Source organism: Pelmatolapia mariae, linkage group LG3_W (assembly GCF_036321145.2).
Source record: "Pelmatolapia mariae isolate MD_Pm_ZW linkage group LG3_W, Pm_UMD_F_2, whole genome shotgun sequence".
NCBI lineage: Eukaryota > Metazoa > Chordata > Actinopteri > Cichliformes > Cichlidae > Pelmatolapia > Pelmatolapia mariae.
Window position 1 is genome coordinate 18,613,677 of NC_086229.1, and position 9,679 is coordinate 18,623,355.

Genomic DNA, 9,679 nt, shown 5'->3' on the forward strand with positions numbered 1-9,679 from the left:
TAAAAACTGTCCTTAACACTAAGGATCATACAATTACAGTTCTGCATGGCTTTCTGCAAGAGTCTGTTTCTTAGACCATGCACTAGTGAGATGCACTGCCTTCCACCAATGTTCATTAGGATGTTCTGAATGACTTCAAAGATGTCCTTAAGTTCCTTTGGATAGTGTATGTTGAGGGCAAAAAGAAGGCCCATCAGCATGGAAATGGCACTTGAGACATCGCTCAGATTAGACAGGATTACTGCTGCCTCAAGGACAACCAACACATCGATGATGTCTTCTTCTTTCACCATCGCAATGCCAACTTTCATCCTCTTAGAAAACGTGTCTTCAATACCTGTCGGCTATAAAACGGTTCAAAGACAAAAAAAAAAAAAAAAAAAAATTACACAATTACAATTACACAATATCCCTTGTGCTTAACAATTCATGTCTTTCCAAAGAAGAGCCATACTGATGCTTTGGATGATGGTGATTGGCTTTGGGTAACACTTATCAGTTGTTAAAGGTTTTTTCAGAATGAGATATGCACCCCCATGTTACAAATCCATTTCTTGCTTTAAACAAAGACCATGTTCATAAATAACTGAGCATGTCTTCAATTGCAGAATTCAAACAAAATTTTCAATTTAAATGGTAAATGGCCTGTATTTGTATAGCGCTTTACTAGTCCCCTAAGGACTCCAAAGCGCTTTACACATTCAGTCATTCACACACATGGGTGGATCACTGAATCGTGGCTGAAGAGCTGACAGTTCGTCTTATAATTGGAAGGTTGCCGGTTCGAGCCCCAGCTCCGACAGTTTCAGTCGTTGTGTCCTTGGGCAAGACACTTCACCTGTTGCCTACTGGTGGTGGTCAGAGGGCCCGGTGGTGCCAGTGTCCGGCAGCCTCGCCTCTGTCAGTGCGCCCCAGGGCGGCTGTGGCTACAATGTAGCTTGCCATCACCAGTGTGTGAATTTAAATCTACTTATGCTAAATATTGGCTGTGCTCTAAACCAAATCTGGCTGAGAATACATGAAATGTGCAAACTGCAGCTACACTACAGGATCAGATTGTGGCTCCATAGACCAGTGATTCCCAAAGTGTGGGGCCCGCCCCCTAGGGGGGGCGCAGAGGTATTGCAGGGGGGGCGCGGCATGAAAAAGGGGGGGGGGGGGGAACAACGCTTGGACACTGCTAGCACGGGGCGCCCACACAAACGCAAAGCAGGAGATGAAGCATCGCTGAATATGTTTCCAAACCAACTTCATTCTAAGCCAAAGACTAGAAAATATGGTGAATCAGATCTTCCCTTTGGTTTCACCTGCACAGGTGCTGAGGTAGGTCTCCCTGCATAATTAGTTTTCCCTGCACGGGAGCAGCGCTGGGCTGTTCAAATCACGGAGAAACAGTATCCTACAGTTGTTTATGTTTTTTAACCCATTTTGCAGAGGGATTTTTTGAAAAATGTATTTATAGCAATGTTGAACATTATTACACAGGAAAAAAAACAGCTACATGTAAAAAATTACACCATGATGCCTCTGCCTTTCTAAATGCAGGGACAGTAACTGCCTGTATATATAAGCGTGTAAAACCTGCAGAGTCAGATTAACATTATTTCGTCTCTATCTGCCATTCTGCAATTTATCCCATGTAAACAATAACGTGGCGCACAGCGTGACATGAAAAAAGGCACATACCTTTGACATTGCGTGACAAACTGTATTCCTTGCAAACGCAAAAAAAAAAGTTTTAAATTTTTAAAAAATCTCAGTTCTCGTTGATTCGATACGCCGTTTACATGTGGCCGAAACAGCTGCGCGTTCAAAAATACCCGTGTAGGTGCGGACGGAGCGTAAAAGAGTTAGTAGTTTATTTTCTTACTACCTGTAATTTATTGCAGATTATTTGTATTTGCTTAATTGTTTAATAAATGTTTGAGGTGTGAAATAAACCGCAATGGAGCAAAATATGGGTGTGTGTGGTTGAAGGATGTGTTTGTGCGTGCACGCGCGGGGGTGGGGGGGCGCGAACATTTTTCTTGTAAAACAAGGGGGTCCCAGCAAAAAAAGTTTGGGAACCACTGCCATAGACAATGTTTCTTTAATCAGTTTATTGATTAAAGTTAATTTTTTCCCCCTATATTAACAGCATGAAAAAAGAGCATATAGACATGGCTGAACAGGTTGCATAATTGGCACTGAATATCAACATCCACCTTTACCCAGCTGCCCAATGACTCTCGGCCAGTAACCTTTAATTGCTTACCCAGTCTACACAGTCTCTTTTCCAGGGTCCAGGACATTTCACCAAAGTATTGCCCCCCACAGCTGTAGCAGCCACTGCAGCCCCTTAAATATCCTAATATCTCTGCCATTACAATATACAATGTGAGAAATCAAACGTAAAGCTGAAGTGAACAGTACAGCAGCGAAATGTCAAAGACCCTGGTGAAGACATGAATAAACACAAGACACTAATAATATCAATGCTAGCTTGCCAGTTAGTTTCTCTGAAACCCAGACCAACTCCAGTGTCAAAGATCTTGTAATAATACATTTGGTGAGGAAAAAGTACACATGTACTTTTTAATTTAAAATCCACTGTGGTGCTGTCATTATTAAATTTACTAAAAGAAACAATGCTAACCTTCACAGTCTTGAAAGTGTGTGAGGGATCTTCCTTTAGAAAATGAGGTCCTCTGTCCTCTTCCTTTGTGTAGGGCTCTGGTCAAAGAAGTCAAAAAGAAAACAAAACCACTTTTTAAACAGTGTTTATGAAGCATGTAGACAGCTCCAAATTCACAGCTTTTTGATACATAATTCCATCAATATATGATTATCATTGGAGATTTTGAATAAGGCTTATCAGGACATTCAAGTAGAATATGATATCCAACCTACCACCAATATACACAGATTCTGTAAAAGTTACCACACTAAATGTCCAGTTGTGAAATATGATGACAGACTTTACTTATCAGCTTTCTTTCAATGAGTTCATCAGTTGAACTGGATAACCTAAAACTTAAACAAAGGATTAGATTTCGCAGTTGAACACTTACATCATCTCCGAAGCATCTTATGAGCCTAGTTAGCCCTCCTATGCCGCTCTTGATTTTGTACAGCTCCACGAACCTCTCCATAATGGTCAAGCACAGCAAAAAGGAACCCTTTCAGGTCAACAGATGTAAGACGGGCAAATTCTGCTTCAACCTGAGCAATAGAAGAAGAGGGGTGGAGAGTACAGACAGAATAAAAAAAAGATTCTTTGAGACCCAAATTTAAGCAAACAGTCATCTGAGGCCCATTAGAGAAAACACAAACGCACAAAAGCAAACAAACAAAAAGATGCACTTTACCTGCCGTTCAGCAAACAAGGAAGTTCAGAGAACAATAAGCTCTGTCATGAAATCTTTTAAAGTAGAATGATTGTGAAAATGACTTATGTGATGTAAAACTTTAGTAAACATGCGATTAAAAGAACACTGAGTAAAAGGACAAGTAACAGTTTCCTTATTCCTCAGATGTTTACCTTGATGAGCAATACTGTTTTAGTCCAACTGCCTCATTAAAGTTACACAACAGGCTTTTTACATTAAAGCCAGCAAGTCCATTACATACTCCCTTTTTAGATCTGAAATACTGTGCAGATTCTGTGTATATGTAGTGGACAGCAATTTACCCAAAAGAGCGCAAAGTTTGCAAGTCCACCTCATTTAAATGACAAAGTCAAATGTGATCATCTAGACCTGTGAAAATACATTAATGACAAACCTGCAGTTATGGATGTTATTACAACCACAAGAACCTAAACAGTCTGCTCCATTGCTTTTGTTAATGAATCATTTGTTGGTAGCACGTCTGAATATTTAGTTTATGTCACCTGCATGTGATCATCAATAGTGCCATATTACTTCTTAAGAAGTACCCTGACACTACAATCTTTATATCATTTGCTCTACAGAGCTATTAAGTTACAATATAATCTGTGGTGTTTCCAGTATGACAAAATGCACAAATTGTAACTTACCATTTGACTCCACTGACAAAAATAAATCCCCAGCATCAAGTTTGGCTTCACAGACCTAAAATAAGTAAAATAAAAATATATGTTATAATTATATTGTTTTCGCCATTTATGCGTGTTTGCTAATTTTCTGACATATAAACAATGTTAGTTTTGTTACAGAGAATGCAGTTCAATTAAAAGGTAAATTATGCAAAAAAAACAAAAAACTTCTGCAGTATACCATGCCAAAAATCAGTGTCTCTGATGCCAATTATTTTATCACTACAGCTCGTTTAGTATGGAAACTCACACAATCTAGTCATACTGATCACAAGAGTTCAAAAATAAGTCAAAATAGTGAGCTGTTGTTAAGCATAAAGCATTTCAGGGTAACAAATAACTGCACAATAGAATTAAAGCAAAAAATAAACACACTGGAGGACTATCTGATAAAAACTAATATAATGCTGGTTTGTAGACCATATTTTGTCTCTGTCCTCAGTGCACTCTTGCAGCTTAGCATGCAGCAGTTAATAACAACTTAAGTGATTACATAGGGGTAAACAGATGACAACAAGCATCCGAGTCCTGCCAAAAAGTTCTTTTTGAACCCAGCCAGTTATTGGAAATATTGCCAAAATGAACTTCCACCAAAATACAACAGCCTGTGAACTTGAAAGAAATTTACAAGTACAGAGACAATATGAAATAAGCTTTATTAATTAGCTGAGTTAGCTTGCTAATATCGCAACAGGCACAATACTTGTGATTTGGTCAGTGCCACATTAAACCCATAAAAAAGGCCATGTGTCAGTTTATTAGGTCAAGTTTGGTCATGACACACAAGCTGGACCTTGTCGGCTAAAGTTACATTAGCTAAAGCAAACATTTCGGTAAAAGAGAAAAACACACGTCATGCCATAAATTCAAAACATGTTCCAACTTTTGTAGCTGTCTTTCCTTATAGTTATAACCAATGTTACTCACCTTGAAAGCATATTCCAAAGAAGACGATTAGAAAACGTCCAAGTAAAGTGAGCATGTCGTTAACCGCCAATTCCCCATGATGCACCTCGGTAGCAGTCACGTGAGGCAGTTTTGAATCCTGCTGTGCTCAACTTACCCACATTGTCAAGTTCACATAAGTTGCTGATTTAGCTGGACATGAGTTTTCAAGTTAGCTTTTTTTGGTGTAATTGGGACGTTTTTAACTTGTAATTCTATGTTACAACAACAACTTCAGTCATCTATCGTCAAACTGATATAGAATAATATGTTGAAATAACAAACATCTAGAATTACATTTTACAGTGTGGGGATGATTATGTATTATTCCATTTTCTATGTATTATTGACATTTTTATTTTCAGGGAACGGAGATCCTGTGGATGACTCCAGTCTTATGGGGGGCTTTAAAAAGCCTTTAGAGCACAGCTGTTTTTCTGGCTCTGAGACACCATGTTGGACTTTGGCTGCGTTAGGTTTGGCTTTTGCTTTTGACACTATTACATGCATCATCTATCCACTCCCTCACACTACTGATGGTCACCACTGTTTGTTTTTGACAGTAGGGTTTCTTTTCTGTTTTATTTGTTTAAAAGAATAAAGCAGCTTGAAATATATTCCTCACCATATCTGGGTTTTTTTTTTTAAGTCATGACCGTGTGGCCCGGTTCGTGACACCCTTGTATGTGAAATAGGTGGAATTAGGACACAGTTCTAAAGCAAACACACTCGGTCGGTGCTGAGAGGGGTCCTGTTGCTGAGGTTGGAGTCATCCTGTAATCTCTTGCGAGCTACCTCCATGAATGATCAAGAAACTGACCTCACAGCCAATTGTTCATCACTGGTGCTAGTTTCAGTCAATGTGCAAAGGTAATGTTTATAAGGCTGTGGAAACCGGCAGTTAGCTGAGACAGAAAAAGTCACTTGGATGAGTGACAAAATGTTTCTGCCACTGAAAATGCTACATCCAGACGAACAGAATAAACCTTTGGGGATTTACTTACACTAGATGATTGAGCATGCATCAAATTGCTTTTAGATATAAAGATGAAAAGATTTATATTATCTGAATGAAATCACATGATCTCCTACCTTTGATCTGTATCTACAGCACTGACCTCTGATTTTCAGCTTCACTTGTTTCTTCAGCAGGATGTTTCCTTCCTTGCTGTAGACAGTGCATGTGTAGGTGTTTGTGTCTAGATCTGTGGGGTATGTCAGGGTAAGACTGAGGTCTCCAGTTTTCAGCAGGTCTTTGTTTATTGTTGTTCGGTCTCCGTAATCCTGTTCTTCAGACTGGTCAAAGTTTGAGGAGTTCTCATACACATGGACCTTCTTGTTTTTGTCCATCCACTCCACTTTAGCGTCTTCAGGCAGGCGAACTGTGGATTTGAGGGGCAGCTGGACAGACTCCATCCCTGACTCCACCTCCACCTGGCAGACTGAGAGGACAACACAGCACAACATGAGTTTGGATGGAGACATTTGTGTTTAGTCTAACATTTATTTGTAGTGGCTCTCCTGTGAGTACCACGTATCTCCAAATAAACAGCTGTTAATGAGCTCACAAACACAGGCCTACAGCTGGATTTGAAAAAGTCCATTCAATAGAAAATCAACAATCACAGCTGGATTCAAAGGCTTGAGCTCTGTGTGACATGGTTACCTGTCAGTATCTACAGGGAGATTCAAATATGAAGGAAACATGAAGGTGGTGCATTAGAAAAACTGCTGCTTTCAAGTGCAGAGCAACAAACTATTTGAACTGATCCAACTTTATTAACACAGACAAAGATTTGTGGATCAGCTGCTGTTTGCTGCTATAGATATAATCCAGCTGATGTGGGAGAACTACATGTGACACTTTGATGCAGCCATGAATCTGACTGATTTCTTTCCATTTTCAAAGGTTGATGCATCAGTTAAAGTCCTTAAAAAGCTCAGAAATAAAGAGAAAGGTTGGTTAAAGCAAAGAGAGGTACTGGCAGCATTTAAGACACTAAACAAGAGAAACAGATCAGAGAACATCAGACTGAATAAGTGGAATAAAGTGAAACAGAGAACTAACGCTCCCTAAGAATGGAGCTGTCAGAGGAAGAGAGCAGCAAACTGAAAGTCTCTGTTAGCTGCAGAGCTCTGAAACTTCACACAGGTTTAGATGATAACATGGAGAAAGGATGTGGAGATTTTCACAGTTCTGCTAGAAATCATCCACCCATCCATCTTATTTCCCTTATCCAGGGCCAGGTTGTGGTGCAGCAGCCTAAGCAGAGAAGTCCAGACCTCTCTCTTCCTGGTCACCTCCTCCAGCTTGTCCAGGCAAACAGCAAGGCCAGCCAAGAGATATACTCTGTCCAACATGTCTTGGGTCTGTCTGGTAGCTCCTCCCAGTGAGACATGCCCGGATCACCTTACTCGGGAGGTGTCCAGGGGGTCCAGGGGGGCACCCTTGTGAGATGGCTGAAACACCTCAACTGGCTCCTCAACTGGCTCCTTTCAATGTGGAGGTGCAGGAGATCTACTCTGACCACATTAACACTACTGTGACATCATCCTGGATGGCCAGACTCCTCACCCTATCTCTAAGGGAGAGGCCAGTCATCCTTTGTAGGAAACTCATTTCTGCTGCTTCTATCCGTGATCTCATTCTTTCTGTCACTACCCACAGCTCGTGACCATAGATGATTGGAGGGACGTAGATCGGCCGGTAAATTGCTTTTACACTCACCTCTCTTAACCAGTACAGCATCCGCATCACTGCAGCCTAGTGGTGCAACGGATAAAAAATCTCACGGTTCGGATCGGATCACGGTTTTAAAGTCACGGATCGGATCAATTTTCGGATTAGCAAAAATAGAAAGAAAAAAGAAAAATTCTACTCGCCGTTTACTTATTTAAGTATTTTTTGCCTATTAAAAAACATTCAACTGAAGACTCATTCTACGCACTTATATAAAAACAAATTAAGGTGCAATATGGACATTATGGCCCATGCTGGGCAGCCTCTGCATCCTCTGCACACTGCAAACAACCAGAGGAGTCTGTTCAGTGACAGGTTGCTTCTCCCAAAGTCAAGGACCAGCAGACTTAAAAAGTCCTTTGTCCCACACGCCATCAAACTGTTTAACTCCTTGCTGGAGGACAGAAGAGGGGGGAACAAGTAGCTGTAGTGATATTTTGTTAATATCCAAAGGTGTAACAGACTCACAATACTTGAAATGTGCCGTTCCCTTGTATTCTTATTCCTATTTATTTAATTTATCCCTTTTGTATTCTCTGCATTTATAAATGTGTAAACATGGTATATTTCTGCTCACATTCTGCAACTTCTGTGGGTGCTGTGCTACTGGAGGGATAAATAAAGTTTCAGCTAATCTAATGTAATCTATAGGGCAGTGCAGGGCTTTGTATCTACCACTCCGCTGTGATATGACGAGCGGTCATGGTCACGTGGCTTTCCGTTGCCCTGGAGCTCCACCCATTTGTAGTTTGAGCAACAGAAGATGCCTGGGACAGTTCAGCCATAACTTTAAACTTCTCCTGCTCATACATGCTTGAAACGATCTTGTCACTGAAGTGGACGCGCAACGAGATATCAGAGCGTGTTCCAAGCACGTTCATCACAGTTTAAACTCCTTGTTTTGCACAACAGACGACGGCCTCCCGTCTGCAGCTAAACACCCCATTAGCTTTAGTAATAGCTTTAGCCCGGTCGGACTGGGCAGCAAAGGGCTGCTTAAATGCCGCAAACTCCTCTGCTCCGCTACTTGGACCACTAGCGCTGACCATAACTACCGCTTGACAGACTGACCACGCGCACCATACACATACTTTTTTCTTCTTTTTCTTTTTTTTTTTTGTCTGTCCCATTTGGTTCTTCAGAATTGTTGTCTGAAGACCAACAAGGATACCAAATGGATTTATTTTGCCAAATGGATCATCATGGCATTGCCGTATTGGTCCATTTGATCAAACTTTGTTGTTATTATTTATTTTATTTTCAGTTGTTACAGATGGGAAAGACATGACTGGGGGATAGGAAAGGGAGAAAGAAAGAGAGGAAGGAAAAGAAAAACAGAAGGGAAAAGGGACAGTTAGAAAGGGCACTTACAAAGACAAAGAGAAAAAGAAAAAAAAACTCCTGGATCACCTGTTGAGAGAAAAAGAAGAGAAAACAAGCAAAAAAAAAAACAACAACAACAAAGCAACATACTAAACACAACACCATCACGTTAATCTAGCTAAGGGTGAATAGCAGTAAATACTAAATATTGAAAGTTGTTGTGCAGCACACAGGACAGACAGCATACAATGTGCTTTGAAGTTGCAGCTAAGAAAGGTGTAGTTTATGTCTACGAGCAGTGAACACCCGTGTGCATACAAAAAGTTTCCCCATGTAACGGTCTGCTAGAGGGTGTGGAGGCCCATAGCCCCGTCCCCCAGGGCATGAGGCAGGCATGGAGGAGATCCAGGCTCCAGACATCCAGAGGCCCCAGAGTGCGAGAGCCCAAGGAGTACCACCGGAGGGGCATCCGTGCCACCCTCCTGGGAAGGGCTGAGGAGATCCACAGACGAGGGGGTCACTCTCGTCTGGGGATCCTTTCTTTTTCGAATCTTCGGATCACGTGCGTACCGAACCGTGGAGTGGGATCGGTTCAGATTTCGGATGAACCGTGA

General features: G+C 41.1%; 1 long non-coding RNA gene across 1 annotated transcript; it reads right to left on the bottom strand.

The window, feature by feature from the left end:
* Positions 1–228: 228 nt before the first annotated feature.
* LOC134624275 (uncharacterized) lies at positions 229–3,230 on the bottom strand. The gene is made up of 3 exons (XR_010093499.1): positions 3,051–3,230; positions 2,636–2,712; positions 229–344 (listed from the first exon to the last, which is right to left on the bottom strand). It is a non-coding gene; the product is annotated as an uncharacterized LOC134624275 (long non-coding RNA).
* Between the last annotated feature and the right edge of the window lie 6,449 nt (positions 3,231–9,679).